At 40.1% G+C, this 16409-nt stretch overlaps 1 protein-coding gene across 1 annotated transcript in view; it reads left to right on the top strand.

Annotated features, from left to right (window-relative positions):
- The window catches only part of CHIC1 (cysteine rich hydrophobic domain 1), a 66943-nt gene that overhangs the window by 32760 nt on the left and 17774 nt on the right, over positions 1-16409 (top strand). The gene's annotated exons all lie outside the window — the stretch shown is intronic.

Here is a 16409-nt window from a genome sequence, read left to right as displayed (position 1 = left end):
GTTCGTAAACTCTCCTCCCTGTGCCCCAGCCTGGCTCTGTGCTCTGCCAGTATGAAAGGGTAAACATCTGACGAGACTCCTGGCTCTGTGCTCTGGGATCACTCCTGGCATTGCCCCGGGGACCAGAGAGGATACCGGGGATGGAACCCGGGTGGACCTCGTGCAAGGCCAATGCCCTACTCACAATATTATCGTCCCGGCCCCCAGGCTTGTTTTTCTGAAGGTAGCTTTTAGCATTCCCAAATCAAGATTTTTCAGTAAGGCATGTCTCCTTTACTTTGAAACTAACTCAGGAGAACGCTTTGGGTGTTTAAGAGATTTATTACTCTTCACATCTGGAATATGCTCTCCAGTACAAATGCCCCCCCTGCCCCCTAAGATTTGGATCTTGAGTATGTCTTTAATTATCCCCAGAAGCTATTTGAAACTTGTGTTTAAAAATAGGACTGGAGCGATAGCACAGCGGGTAGGGCGTTTGCCTTGCACGCAGCCGACCCAGGTTCAATTCCTTCATCCCTCTTAGAGAGCCTGGCAAGCTATCGAGAGTATCCTGCCCACACAGCAGAGCCTGGCAAGCTCCTCGTGGCATATTCAATATGCCCAAAACAGTAACAACAAGTTTCACAATGGAGACATTACTGTTGCCCACTTGAGCAAATCGATGAACAACGGGATCACAGTGCTACAGTGTTACAGATACATTTAAAATTTTGTCTGAGAGGTAGTAGAGCTGGTTGGTTTGGTACAGCCTCTTCTTACAGTCTCTGAACTTGATGGACCATTCTTCACCATTACAACTTCTCTACTCTAGGGATTATAGATGAAGTTCTAGTTCTGTATTTCCTTGTACCTCACCTTGCTCTTTTGCTTCAGTCTCTGACTTCAGAGTTTTGGGTTTCCAGGGTCCAGAGAACATCAGTACTTTCCTTAATCTAAGCTAGGGGATTCTGCCACCAGCCCCTGTTTGTGAGGTTACTGCCTCTTTTCAGCTTCTTTGTTGCTCTCCCAGCCCAGTGACCATATAATTAGTAACTCACTGAATTGCTGTGCACTTCTTTGGGACATCCTGTGCCAGAGTTTTGTATTTTCTTTCTCTGCTGAGCCTCTCAATTGAACAGAAACAAAACTGATGGCTTGTTACTATTTTGATCATTTTATTTCTCAGTGAAGTTTATCAGACTACTTTCTTGCCACCATGGCTCTGCCTCTCCTACTTATGGTCATGAAAAGCAGAATTACCTTAAAAAAAAGAAGCTGAAACAAAGTGGTTTTCTTGTAGACACACAGTTCAGTCTTTTTGTCTATTCTATCTTTGTCTTTTTATTATTATATTAAACTATTGAAATTATGTTATTTATGTAATTATATTTATATTTATGCTTTTCCTATCTTTTACTCTTTATATTCTAGTTTTAGATTGCCATTCTTTTAATTATCCTTTAATGTAATACTTTGAAATCTTCTTGATTTATATTTATATTTATTTGGAATATTTAAAAATACTTTTAAAATACTTAATATTTTTCTTCACCCTTTATATGCATCTAATTGCCCCACTCCCACCAACAGTTTTTCAGTGCCATTCCACCAATAAAATTACCCCTCTGCTCATTCCTCCCACCCTGCCTTTTCCAGCTTTCCTCTGTTTACTATGGTAGTTTTCACTAAGTCTAAGAATTTTGTTGTTTCTTTTTAGTTCGTTGGCTTTAGTAAATAAAGCAGTCACACAGATCAATGGAATAGAATGAAGAATCCAGAAATAAATCCATACATGTCTGGGACATCTACTCTCTGATACACAAGCCAGTACTCAAAATGAAGCAAAAAGCTTTGTTCAGAAAGTGGTGTCAGGAAAACGGAACTGTCAAAAGCAAAAGAGTTTAAACTTGATCATTGTTTAATACCATGCACAAAAAATGACTCAAAATGGACTGATGACTTTTTTATCATACCTGAAACCATAACATATACGGAAGAAAATAGATGGTGAGAGCACAAAACCTCCGCATCAGAGATGAAATCAAAGACTCAAATACAATGGCAAGGGAAACAAAAGCAAGAATAAGCAAATGGGGTTACATGAAATTTAAACATAGGGCACATGGGTGTAGCTAACAGGCATGAGGCCACAAATTGGATCTCTATCCCTGTCCCACTTGCTGAGTGTGTTCACAGGCACTGCTGTGTGATCCCCAGCACCACAGCAAAATGTTTAACCCCTGGCTAGTTCCAAACTTAAGTGTGTAAACACCACAATCGAAGTATGCAATCCCAACAAACACTGTAGCTAGAGTGGGAGAAGCACCATAACCAAGTGTGTGACACCTGCTCATTGCAACAACAAAAGGAAGGGGGGAAAGAAAGCATTTATACAGCAAAAGAAACTACCGCAAAAGACAGCCTAGCAATTGGGAGGAGATATTTACACATGATATCTGATGGGTTAATGTCCAAAATAGAATATATAAAGAAAGCATATAACTCCACAGCCAAAAAAAAATCCAGCAATCTGATCCGAAAATGAGGGGGGGAAATAAATAAATAGAAAATGCTCTTGTTTAATATGCCTATTTTTGTCTTCTGATATTTTTCTTTGGTTTTATTGAGTATTATTAATATCCACCTTTTTATCCTCCCTTCTTTTAGTAATAACCTTATTTTTTCATCTTTTGAGTGACTTTCCAAAAGCTTCATTTTACCTTCACTTCCAACAATGTTCTGACTTACACATAAAGCTCTTGACTCTCAGAGTATTATTTTTCTTCTTTCTCAAGAACTTTTGTTTTGAGTGTAATACCCCCAACAAGGTGCCTTGGGGCCTCACGTCTGGTACTGCTTAGATACCTTGTGGTACCATGGATCAAAAGTGGAGCTCTTGAAGGCAGGGCTAGAGTTTCAGCTGTTTGAGCTATTTCCTCAGCTTCTGAAGAGTTGCTTTGAATATTTCTTGAAAGACAGATCTACTAGTAAAAACTCCCTCCATTTTTTTGGTCTGAGAACATTGGTGTTTCACCAGCTTTGAAGTGCAGTTTTGCTGGGTGACAGTTTGGTAATAATTCATTTTAACACTTTAATTTTGTTCCATTAGCATTTGTTTACAACACTATACATGCTTAGGAGTATAGGACCACACTTTTTCAAATGCATGCTACGTCCATTGCCAAAACCTAATAACCCTTCATCACAGTTCACTGGCTCTCTTCTACCTTTCTATTTCAGTGTTTTATTTAACTCTTCTTGGACTACTTAATGTAATGCATATACTAAGTCTAATGCAACTTACCTTGTTTTTTTCTTTATCTGTAAAGTGTTTTTCTCTCAGACTTCTTTCAAAATGTCCCTTTAATTTCTCTTAGTTGTAGTGTGAGAGTACTAGGTATAGACTTAGGAGTTTTATCCTGCTTTGCATCTGTTGGCCTCCTCAATTTATAATCTGATGCCTTCCATTATTTTTGAGAAATTATCACCATTGTTTTAAATATTTCCCTTGCTCCTTGTTCTTTGACTTCTTACAATTTCATTGATTTTATTGCTTTCTTGTTATATCCCATAATTCCTAGAGATTCTGTTTATATTTTGATTTTGGAAATTTCTATTGATATATCTTCAGTCTTCACTGATGGTATTCTCAGCTCGGGTCTAGTCTGATAGTGAAGCTTTCAGAGGTATTGTTTATTTCTGTTATGCTATTTAGGCTTTTTATAATTTCCTTTTGATTTTTTTCTTAGCTGCTGTCACACTGCTGACAGCTATCTTTCTTGTTGCCCGTAGCATTTTAATCTCAGTTGATTTATATCCCAAGTTTGATAGTTTCTACATATTCATCATTTCTGAATCCAGTACTGATGCTTCATCTCTCTTAAGACTGTTTTTTTGTCTTCTAGTATGACCTAAAGTTTGTTATTGATAATGTGCTAGGTGAAATGGAATTGAAGTAAGTAATCCTTCAAAATAAGATTTTTATGAAATTTCCAGGCTCACAGGGAGTCGGGAATGGGCCACCTCTCCCATCTCCCTGTGCTCTCAGTAGCCTGGAAGTCATACCCAGGAACTGCCTCTGGCACCATCTAAGCTCATTAAAGGCCTTGATCCAGAGACGCACAAATACTGAAGAGAGCAACATGGAAGGATACACCACAGAGATGCCTCTGCACCCCAAAGTCACCATGCAGTTAAAAAAAATTAAATTAACCTCAGCTGTATAACCATATTTAAAATTTTAGAATTCCTGGAGCATGCAGCTGCGTTTGCAGCCACACAACATTTTTTATGTTGGTAATCTCTTATACAAACTTCCAGGGTGAGAAACAACAGTCTTCACACACTTTCCTCTAAGGAAACTTTTTTTGGATCATTTTAGTAGATTATTCATAACAAGTAAAACAAAATAAATTATTTAGGTCCTGCTTTGGGAACAGGGTTGGGGGGTCAGGGTAGAAACATTTGAAATATGGTGGTGGGTAAATGTAATGGTAGTGGGATTGGTGTTGGGATATCAAATGTGACAGATTATTGTGAACAGCATTTTTTGGGGGGAGGTCACACCTGGCGATGCTCAGGGGTTACTCCTGGCTCTGCACTCAGGAATTACTCTTGGTGGTGCTTGGGGGACCATATGGGATGCTGGGAATCGAACATGGGTTGGCTGCTTGCAAGGCAAATGCCCTACCCACAGTGTTATCGCTCCAGCCCTGTGAACAGCCTTTAAAAATAAAATTAAATTTAAAAAAATAATAAGAATTTAGTGTGCAGGACTGGAGCAATAGCACAGTGGGTAGGACATTTGTCTTGCACCGCAGCTGACCTGAGTTCAATTCCCAGCATCCCATATGGTCCCCCGAGCACCATCAGGGATAGTTCCTGAGTGCAGAGCCAGGAGCAACCCCTGAGTATCGATGGGTATGACCCAAAGGCAAAAAAAAAATGTTATAGTGTGCCTTTTAGGACAAAATTGATAGATCTTAAAGTAGTTATGCTAACTGAATTAATAAGAACGTGAAAGACAATGGATGGTTTTATTCATATATAGAATTTAAATATAACAAACTGTCAGAAAGCAACAATACTAATACCTAGACTCAGTGAAAATAATGGTAGTTACCTGAAGGAAAGGGGGAAAGTGGAAAGAATAGATAGAGTGATGTTTTTGGTGATGGAATGGCACTGAAACTTTGATAGTGAACATAATGAATTTAATATACAGGTACAGGTAGAAAGCTAAGCCCCTGAAATTTTGCAATACTGTTAACCCAGAGAAATCAGTAAAACAGTGGGATTTTACTGGGCTTTTTTTCTGGCTAGGGATTTGACTACATTTACTCTTTTTTATAGCTGGAAGTATTGGAAGCTAAACTTTCCTCCCATGACCTTGCATTTTTCTGATGTGTTTTCTTTGTATTTTCCTAGAGACTTTAGGTATCATCTGCATTGCACAGTTCTTTCAACTGTATCCCATATTATAAAATAGAAACTCTTTGATGTTGTGGTAAGATGTTATGGGACTAGAAGTGATCTATAGTTCTATGTATGATAGTTTTAGTAAGCTAGTACTCCTGGGCTGTCTTTCACACGGGCTTTTCAGTTTTGATATGTTTTTCCTCTTTACCAGAACAGGAAAGCTACAGTGTGCTGGAATTGTATGTTTTCCTTCCCAAGACTGGATAGGCTCTAGTTTAAACTCTGATAGATTTGGCTTTGGTACAATAATTTCTCTTCAGAGCAGACAACCTTCCTGGTAATAGAATGTTCTAGGCTTGTCTCAATGTGATTGTTCCCCTTTCCTCAATGACAGGATAAACAAATTTTTCTCTTATCACTGTAAAAGCCTGATAGAGTTCTAGTAGTAAAGCTCTTAAGTGTGGGAGTCATTCCCCCAAGATTTAGCTTCCTTGGAACTTTTTATTTTTTTTTAATTTTTTATTAGTCAATCTCCGTGAGGTACACTTACAAACTTATGAACTTTCTTATTTGCATTTCAGTCATACAATGATCGTTTACATCCCTCCACCAGCACCCATTCTCCTCCACCAATGATCCCAGTATCCCTCCCACCACCCCCACCCCACCCTGCCTCTGTGGCAGGGCATTCCCTTTTGTTCTCTCTCCTTTTGGGTGTTGCAGTTTGCAATAGAGGTATTGAGTGGCCATAATGTTCGGTCTATAATCTACTTTCGGCACGCATCTTTCAACCCGAATGGGTCCTCCCAACATCCTCTATTTGGTGTTCCCTTCTCTATCTGAGCTGCCTTTTCCCCAGTATGTGAGATCATTTTCCAAGCTGTGGGGCAGACCTCCTGGTTCTTATCTCTACTCCTCTTGGGTGTTAGTCTCCCATTCTGTTATTTTATATTCCACACATGAGTGCAATCTTTCTATGTCTGTCTCTCTCTTTCTGACTCATTTCACTTAACATGATTCTTTACATGTTGATCCACTTATATGCAAATTTCATGACTTCATCTTTTCTAACAGCTGCGTAGTATTCCATTGTGTAGATGATGTATCAAAGTTTCTTTAACCAGTCATCTGTTTTTGAGCACTCCTTGGAACTTTTTAATTCGTTCTCACTGACTTAACAACCCTTTAGGTTCTGCTACCTTAGGCATGGCTTCCACACATTTTTTTCTTCTCCACATTTTCTACACTGGTAAGCTATACAGCTATGTATCCTCCTATGTTATTGTCTATATTTTCAGTTTAGGGGGCACTATTATTTTAGTATAGACTTGTACTGCTGTATTTCACTTCTCTGATGACTCAAAGTGGAGTTCATGATTTTCAGTTTGTTCTGAGTTTTTTCTTGGTGCAGAGTCAACTTCCAAACTCATTACATGCCTTAAAATATTTACCTTCAATTATTAAAGCTAATTATGAAGTATGTAAAATTATTTACTGACAGTTCTTTTTTTGTTTTGTTTTGGTTTTGGGTCACACCCGGCGATGCACAGGGGTTACTCCTGGCTCTTCACTCAGGAATTACCCCTGGCGGTGCTCAGGGAACCATATGGGATGCTGGGATTAGAACCCGGGTCGACCGCGTGCAAGGCAAATGCCCTACCTGTTGTGCTATCGCTCCAGCCCCGACAGTTCTTTTTTATCTGTCATTTTCTATATATTCCACTGTTTTATTAATTTTTAAATGTTTAATCCATTATGTTATTGAATATTTTTAATTTTAGGCCTTGTCTCTCTGGTACTCCCAGCATATGTATGATGATACACTTAATGTAACTTAACATATCTTTGAAGCTATGTTTGTTTTATCTTACTCTGTTTTCTCTGTTTCGATTTTTTTGAATGGGTGGACTGGGCACACCTGGCTATGTTCAATTGCTTCTGTGCTCAAGGATAACTCCTGATGGTGCATAGGGAACTGTATGTAGTAATAGGGATTGAACTTATGTCAGTGATGTGCAAGGCAAGTGCACTTCCTGCTAAATTATCATTTGAGCACCATGTTTTCTCAGTGTTTCCACTCGAAGGAGGAGGATATTGTGTTGAGTAAATACAGTATCCCCACATCCCCCTTCCTGGCTCACAGCAGGTGAGCCATTGTTTAAGTTGACAGAGAATTTAAGGACAGTTAGTGAGCACATCAAATTTCAATATGCACATAAAAGAGCAGAGGCTGGGGTATTTCACTTAACAGCCACCCTTAAAGGATTAAAGTGACAATTTCCTGTTCTATGTCTTATCTGTTTCCTTCTACATCTGAAAGGCTCTAAGCTGCTTTATTTTATTCTTTCCTAGGTGCATTTTTACTTCCACTTGTATATTGTAAAAGACCCAAACTGCTTTGCCCAGGGGACTAACCCAACCTTGGTTTTATTGTTAGGGGAGCAATTTCCTGTGATTTCTTTCATTTGAGAGTAGAGTCATCTATCTTTCTTGCAGAAATTCCTTATATATTTGGCGCACTGTGGATACCATTTTTTGGTTTCTACTCTGGTCATTGGATTTCTTTTGGAAATTTTTTTACTGCTTTAAAATACACATAACCGGGGCTGGAGCAATAGCACAGCAGGTAGGGCGTTTGTCTTGCACGCGGCCGACCCGGGTTCGATTCCCAGCATCCCATATGGTCCCCTGAACACTGCCAGGAGTAATTCCTGAGTGAAGAGCCAGGAGTGACCCCTGTGCATTGCCGGGTGTGACCCAAAAAGAAAAAATAGATAGATAGATAGATAGATAGATAGATAGATAGATAGATAGATAGATAGATAGATTGATTGATTAAATACACATAACCATGACCAGCAGTCAGGAGCCCTGTGCCTGGCATGTGCCAGAACCTAAGTTTGAACTTGACATTGCCTGACACCCCTGAACAACACATGGCCCCTCAAGCACTACCAGGTACCACCAGGTGTGACCCTAGTGGCCCCAGTACCACCAGGCCAGAGCAGCACCACATTGTAAGTCCAAGCACTGAACTGTCCTGCCCTGTAGTCAAGCAATGCTTATAGGGGTCCCTGAGTCTCCAGAGCACTACTTGGGAGGCCTTTTAACAATATGCCTGGTCACTGTCATCCCATTGCTCATCGATTTGTTCGAGCAGGCACCAGTAACGTCTCTCATTGTCAGACTTATTGTTACTGTTTTTGGCATATCCAGTACACCACGAGTATCTTGCCAGGCTCTCCGAGAGGGGCGGAGGAATCGAACCCGGGTCGACCACGTGAAAGGCGAACGCCCTACCGCTGTGCTATCGCTCCAGCCCCATGCCTGGTATAAAATGTATTTATTTTTTTTTTATTTTTTGCTTTTTGGATCACACCCGGCAATGCTCAGGGGTTACTCCTGGCTCTGCACTCAGGAATTACCCCTGGAGGTATTCAGGGGACCATATGGGATGCTGGGAATCGAACCTGGGTCAGCGGCATGTAAGGCAAATGCCCTACCCGCTGTGCTATCGCTCCAGCCCATAAAATTTATTATTTTAAACATTTAAGTATACAATTAATTGATATTAATTGCACTGACAATGTTGTGTAAACTTTGCCACTATTTTCAAATACTTTCTATTATCCTGAAAGAATCTTTGTAGTTATGTAGCTATGAAACAATAACTCTTTAGTAACCCTTCTTTCAAACCCTGGTAGCCTCTGTCAGCTCTTTATCTCTGCAGATATGCCTACTGTATGTACTTTATAAGTAGAATAATTTCATGTTTGGCATTATTTTACTTAGTTTATTTTTGTGGAGCATAATGTCTTCAAGATTTATCTATGTCATAGAATGTTTCAGAACTCCATTCTTTTAATGGCTAAAAGAGTCCACTTGCAAAGATTTTTTTTTTTAGAATTTTGTTTGGGACATACCCCATGGTGTTCAGGAACTTTTCCTACTTCACTTTTCAGTATTTGCTCCCAGTTGTGCTTAGAGACCTTATGGTATCAGAGATCAAATCCAGGGCTTCTGCATGTCAAGTGTGCACACTAGTCCTTCTGAAGTCAGAGGTCACATTCTCCCAACTCTACCAGCCAGCTGGGGAGGCTAGGACTGCTAAAGTTTGAGGATGAGGCTCTGCACAGCATGGGCTGTCAAGCCACACCTGACGTCCACTTGGTCTTTTTGGCCCGGGAGTTGATCCCCACCACCCAGTTTCTTGGGGAGCCGTGGACTCAGGCTGGAGAGAGGAATTGTTTTTTTGCAGGAAAGGAAAATCAGTCCTAGGTCTTACACAGGGTTTCCGGGTCCTTGTCTTTCTCACAGAAAACAATTTCAGGAGTAGATGAGCAGTGAAGTAAAAACAGATTTTATTTGGAGGTTTTGAGGAAGAGGAGGGAAGGAAAGAAAAGTGGGAGAAACATGCTGAAGAGAGAACAGAGCTTCTCCAGAGGCGGAGAGAGAGCCCCAGTATACATCTCAAGAGGGGAAGTGCAGGGGCTGGAGCGATAGCACAGCAGGTAGGGCGTTTGCCGTGCACGCAGCCGACCCGGGTTCGATTCCCAGCATCCCATATGGTCCCCTGAGCACTGCCAGGAGCAATTCCTTAGTGTAGAGCCAGGAGTAACCCCTGTGCATCACCGGGTGTGACCCAAAAAGAAAAAAAAAAGGGGGGGAGGTGCAGGCAATACAAGTGCTCAGGCACCACATATGCTTGGCCATGTGGGCACAGGCCTTTGTTCATATAGGGTTTCTCCAATCTGCTCCCATGTGGAGCTTCTACCAAGGTAAAACTCCATTGCCTTTGACCCTAGATTTTTGTTTTGGGAGACACTTTAATTACTGCTTCTATTTTTTTGTTTATGATTGACTTTTTCAGGTTTTCTGATTCTAGTATTTTATTGACTTAAGTTCTCCAGTGTAGCATCATAAATATTGTTCATGGTGGTCTCTTATGATCCCTTTGGGCTATCTCCCTGCTCTTTGAGAATGTTTATATCCATGTTGTCAGGGATGTTGGTCTATAATTTTTTGCACAGTTTTTGTTTGCTTTTGATAGAAGATTAATGTTGGCCTGAGAGAAACTGAAAGAAATAATATGGGGAGGTTATTAGATCCTAACAGTTTGTCCAAATTCTCCAGTTTGGTGGCATAAAAGTTGTGCATGGTCATCTCTTATGATCCTTTGTATTTCTATGGTATCTGTATTTCTTCCTCCCCTTTCATTTCTGAACATATTTAGAGGACTTTTTCTCTTTTTCTTAATGAGTCTAGCTGAAGGTTTATAACTGTTGGGAGTTATTTTTTTTGGGGGGGGGTGTTGTTTGATTAAGATTTTTTTCTAATGAACCAACTTTTAGTTTCATTTATATTTTATACTGTCTTTTACTCCTTTTTTATTTCTACTTTAGTTTTATTATTTCCTTCTTTCTTTTGATGGATTTGGGTTTTATTTGTTGCTCTATTTCTTCTTCATTAGGTGTGACATTAAGAGTCTCATGCTCTACCGACTGAGCTAGTCGGGCGCCCAGGTGTGACATTAAATTGTTTATTTTATTGTTTATTGTTTATTGCCTTTCTTGATCTAAGCTGTATTGCTATTAATTTCCCTCTTAACACTACTTTGACTGTGTTCCATATTTTCTAATAACTCATACCTTCATTGTCATGTGTATCAAGGAATTCTTTCTTGCTTTCTTCTTTGATCCAGTAGTTTTCAATAACAAGTTATTTTGTCTTCAGAAATTTGAGGTTTTTCCAGATTTCCTTCCAAGGCTGGTTCCTAACTTTATAGCATTACAATTTTTTAAAAGGATGCATGACTTATTTCAATCTTTATGACTTTATTTAAATGAGTATTTATGTTTCAACATATGATACTTCCTGGAGGATGTCCTAAGTGCACTGGAGAAGAATGTATTTGGTTTCTGAGAAATAGTGGACTTGTACATATCCTTTAGGCCCATCTCTTCGAACTCCTCATTTAAGTGTTTTCCCTTACTGATTTTCTGAATGATTGAACTAGCCCATGGTGAGTCTGGAGTGTTAAAAGCCTGCAACAGCTATTGTGGTACTGTCAGTCTCTCTCGTAAGGCCTGCTGGTACTCAATGTATATGATTTGCTGTCCCTTCACTTGATGTGTGTACATTAAGATTATAAGTCCACTTCATGTATTGACTCCTTAATCGTTATATAATTTTTATCTCTATCTCCTATGATCTTTCTTGGTTTGCAGCCTATCTTGTTGGATCTGAATGTGCCCATCCCTGCCTGCTTTAGTTTACCATTTGCCTGTATGATTGTTGTCTAACCTTTTACTTTAGCTTGTTTTTATCATTGAAGTTCAAATGTGTCTCCTGTAAGGCAGTAGAAAGTTAAGTGTTTTTTCTCTGATCCATCTGTTCACACTATGCTTTCTGATGGGTTTTGGATACACATAAATACATAGTGTTGTAAATCGATGCTAATAGAACAAAAATTAAAGTGTTAAAATGAATCATTGCAAGCATTGACATTTAGTTAAATTATTGTTATAAAGAAATTTATTGCCATTATATGTGTGTTCTGTGTTTTTGCAGTTTGTCTTCATTTCTTTGACCTCTTGTATTTTTCCTATGTAGTTGGGGGAAATTGCCTGTTGTGTAGACATTTTAGGTTCCATTTGTCTCTTCCCATTTCCATTTCTTTCTTCTATCTAATGCTTCATATGACCGTGAAGTTTACATCGAGTTCTAAGCTTATATCCCTTTTAATTTTTTTGTTGTTTTTAACTTTATTTAAACATCATGGTTTACAAAGTTTTTTATAATCTAGCTGTATGGGGCATTCAGTGTTTCAATATCAATCTCACCACAAGTGTGACATTTGCTCAACCAAATTGTTCATAATACAATTGTTTTGAGCATTCAATATTCCAACACCAGTCCCACCATCAGTGTTACATTCCTTCTACCATTGTCCCCAGTTTCCCACCTGCCTCCATGGAAGGCACAGAATAAATCATTTTACTTTGCTTGTTACAAAAAAGACTGGCAAATAGAATTATCAAAAAAATAGTTCAGTAAAAGAAAGTTTGTGAAAATTGTCAATATCTCACTATGAGCTATTTGTTGCTAGTTTATTATTGTTTATTAAGCTTAGTTAGCTTCTATACTACTTCCCACTCTAATTTGCTGTGCTCCTATTGGGCTGTCAGTATTGTGAAATTTGAAGGTGCTCCACAGAGCTCCAGGATCTGGAGAACTCGGATGATTTTCAGCCTGCCCCCTGCTCCTAAGGGTGTCCCAGAGACTTCTGCCCAAAGACCAGGGTACCAGTGAGTTGCATTGGCTTGACGTGGCATCTCTTCTAGATTAGTCATGAAGTGGGGCCATCACGTGGTGGCAGCTGTGGGACGTGGGTGTGGCTGCTGGGGCTTCCAGCAGTACGGGGAGTCCGGGCAGGCTGCCTGCCCCACTCTGAGAAGACCCCAGAATTTTCTCCCTGAAAACCCGTTGTACCTGTGAGATTTGTCAGCTTGGCATCTCTTCTGAGATTAGTTGTGAAACAGCAAAGTTGGGCCCTTTATATGGCTGTGGCTCCTGGGGCTTCTGTAGGGAGGGTCTTGGCCCATCTGCCTCCTGAGTGCCCCAGTGTTTTCAGCCCAAAGACTGTTGTACCAGTGCATTGCATTGGTTTTGCATCTTTATTGAGCTTCTCCCTTTTAATTTATTTAAGCAGTTGAACTTCACTCAGTTCACAGTAGAGTGCCATAGACTTCTGAGGTAAAGCATATGTACATTCAACAGAAAATCAAGTTTTCAACTATAGTCTCTTGACAAAGAGCTATTGTTTTTAAATATTGGTGGTTGTAAGCAGTTTTATTTTGAGGCATAATGTGGGGCTGGGAGATTTTAGTTTCTTTGATAAGGCAATCCTGATACATTTTAACCCTTTTAAAAATTATTAAGACACTGTGAATTAGAAAGTTATTCATAGTTGGATTGCAATAAAACGTTCTAGCAACAATCCCACCACCAGCGTTAACTTCACTTCCTCCACAATGCCCCCAGGTTCTTTCCTACCCTCCAGCCTGCCTCCTTGACAGGCACAGTTAGATCTCATGCTTTTGGTGTTTTGTTCTGTGGTTTAAGTAAACACAAAAAGCATACCTCCACATACCTCTGCCAATATATTTGAGGCCCCTGCTCCCTTCCCCAGTTACCTCCTATCAGTTTAGTCTTGTGTTCCTTCTAAGAAAACCCATTACTACTCTTCTTTCCCATGTTTCCCTTCCTTTCTCTTCCTTTCATTGTTAATGTTTTTGCCATGACTGGGAATTGCACACACAGAGACATTCACTCGCAATCAAATACACACACCTAGCTGTGGCGCTCACACATTTATTGTGGTGATCACTGAGTGTTATACAACTGAACTTGCACACTCATTATAATGATCACTGAGCATCTAATTCTTTGGATTGGTGCTTGTGCACATTCTGTTTGTAGTGCTTGCCAAGGGTCTCTGTGGTGTTCACACATGTGCTTCTTGCTCTCCCTAGCCTTCATGTCCACACACCTTTTAGTAGCGGTGCTTACCATGGATTCATACCCATTTGATTAGGGTGTTCATACCAACCTGTCTTTAATATGAATGGAAATTGCTTGCTATACCATGGACAACTGACGGCACAGCTGCCAGGATCTCAGTCATCAGTAGAATTGATTATTGAACTCACAGCCTTATGCTTTCATCGTAAGCACTAACTCATCGAGCTATGTCCTCTTCTTTCTCAGATCTCAGATTTTTGTGTGACTTTTAAGTATCTTATTACTGCCAGATGAGATTTCTTTATTATAGGAAACCAATTTGTATTTCTTGCAGGAGAATTGTATAGGCCATGAATTTCTTTCTCATTTTTTGTTTAGGGGCCCCACATGGCAGCACCCAGGTTATTCCTGGCTCTGCACTCAAGCCTGGCAGGCTCGGGAAACCATGCAGGATGCCAGAGATTGAACCCAGGTTGGCCACATGCAAGGCCAGTGCCCTTCCCAATGTATCATCTCTTTGGCCCCTCTTTATCTTTTCTTTGAAGTTTGTATCTTTCACTCCTTTGGATTTGAATGATAACCTAACTAAACAGAGCATTCTTGGTTGGTGGTCTTTTTAATTGAATATTTTGCACACATATATTTTCTTCTGGCCTAGAGTTTCTGTTGAGAAATTTGCTGAGTCTAATAAAGGTCCCCATATGAGAGTTTTCTTTTATCTCTTTGCTCTCAGGAGTTCTGTTTCTCTATGTGACTTTGCCTTTTTCCAAGTATCTTGATGTTAGGCTACTGAGATTTATTTTGTTTGGAACTCTTAGCTTCCTGGGTCTGGGTATATCTCTCCTTCCTCAGATTAAGTAATCAACTATTATTACTTCAATGAAGATTCGTCCCCTTACTTTCTGTCCTTTCCTTCTAGAACCATGTAATGCGAATATTATTTTTCTTTATACTGTTCCATATATCTCTTATGTTTCTTCATTTTTAATTTCCCTTTTTATATTTTTATTTAATTAAAGAACTGTGAGGGGCTGGAGCGATAGCACAGTGGGTAGGGCATTTGCCTTGCATGCGGCTGACCCGAGTTCGATTCCCAGCATCCCATATGGTCCCCTGAGCACCTGCAGGAGCAATTCCTGAGTGCATGAGCCAGGAGTAACCCCTGTGCATCGCTGGGTGTGACCCAAAAAGAAAAAAAAAAGGAACTGTGATTTGGGGCTGGAGTAATAGCACAGCGGGTAGGGCATTTACCTTGCACATGGCTGACCCAGGTCCGATTCCCATCATCCCATATTATCCCCTAAGTGCTGCCAGAAATAATTGCTGAGTGGATAAGCCAGGAGTAACCCCTGTGCAATGCCTGGTGTGACCCCCCCCAAAAAAATGAACTGTGATTTACAAGGTTATTGGTAGTTGAGTTTTAGGTATATAATACTTCAACACGAATCCCACCACTGGTTGTAGCTTAGATCTTATGCTTTTAGTGTTGTTGAGCCTGTGCTTGTTTATGGCTGTACCACCCACCCATGCCACCTATATAACAGAAGCCCTGATGCCTGATCACCATCACTTCCCATTCTCAACTTGCCCCTTTGATTTGTTTTCTTCTCTGTCCCTGTCTTCTTAAAACACTGGGGTCAAGAGTGATAAAGGTGTCCCCCTTTATTATAATACATTTCCTCATCCAGTATTCTGAAAACTAGAAATAAGTGAGATCATTCTGTGTGTTTGTCTATCTTATTGTCTGGCTTACTTCACACAACATAATATCTTCAGTTTCAACCAGGATATTATGGTTGAAATTGCAGCAAATTGCATAATTTTGTCATTCCTTGCAACTGCATAGTCCAACGACAGATGAATGGATTATTTTCTCTTTTAATGCACCCCTTCCTTATACTCAAGCTCACTGATTTGATCCTCAGCTTCTGACATTCTGCTGTTGAGCCCCTCTATGTTTTTTAGTTTGATTGCTATACTGTAGCACTGTTGTAGCACTGCTGTCCCATTGTTCATCCGTTTGCTTGAGTGGGCACCAGTAATGTCTCCATTGTGAGACTTGTTACTGTTTTTGGCATATCGAATATGCCACCAGCAGCTTGCCAGGCTCTGCCGTGCGGGTGGGATACTCTCAGTAGCTTGCCAGGCTCTCCGAGAGGAACAGAGGAATCGAACCTGGGTCGGCCACATGCAAGGCAAACGCCCTGCCCACTGTACTATCCCTCCAGCCCTTGATTGCTATTATATTCTTTAATCCAGTGATTTGTTTGGATTTTTCTCATACTTTCCTTGTTGAATTTGCCCTCTATTTATTTCGTCATTCAGTGAACAACATTGGGATTGTTACTTTCAGGGGGGTTAGAAGGCTCTGTGTGTTCAGGTCCTTCTTGGACTTTTTTAAAATTAAATCACCTTGAGACACACAGTTACAAAGTTGTTCCTGATTGGCTTTCAGGCATACAGTGCTCCAACACCACTCTCTTCACCAG

This window comes from Sorex araneus, chromosome X (assembly GCF_027595985.1).
Source record: "Sorex araneus isolate mSorAra2 chromosome X, mSorAra2.pri, whole genome shotgun sequence".
Taxonomy (NCBI): domain Eukaryota; kingdom Metazoa; phylum Chordata; class Mammalia; order Eulipotyphla; family Soricidae; genus Sorex; species Sorex araneus.
Note: the sequence above shows the minus strand (reverse complement) of the source record. Positions and strands in the feature narration are given on the sequence as shown.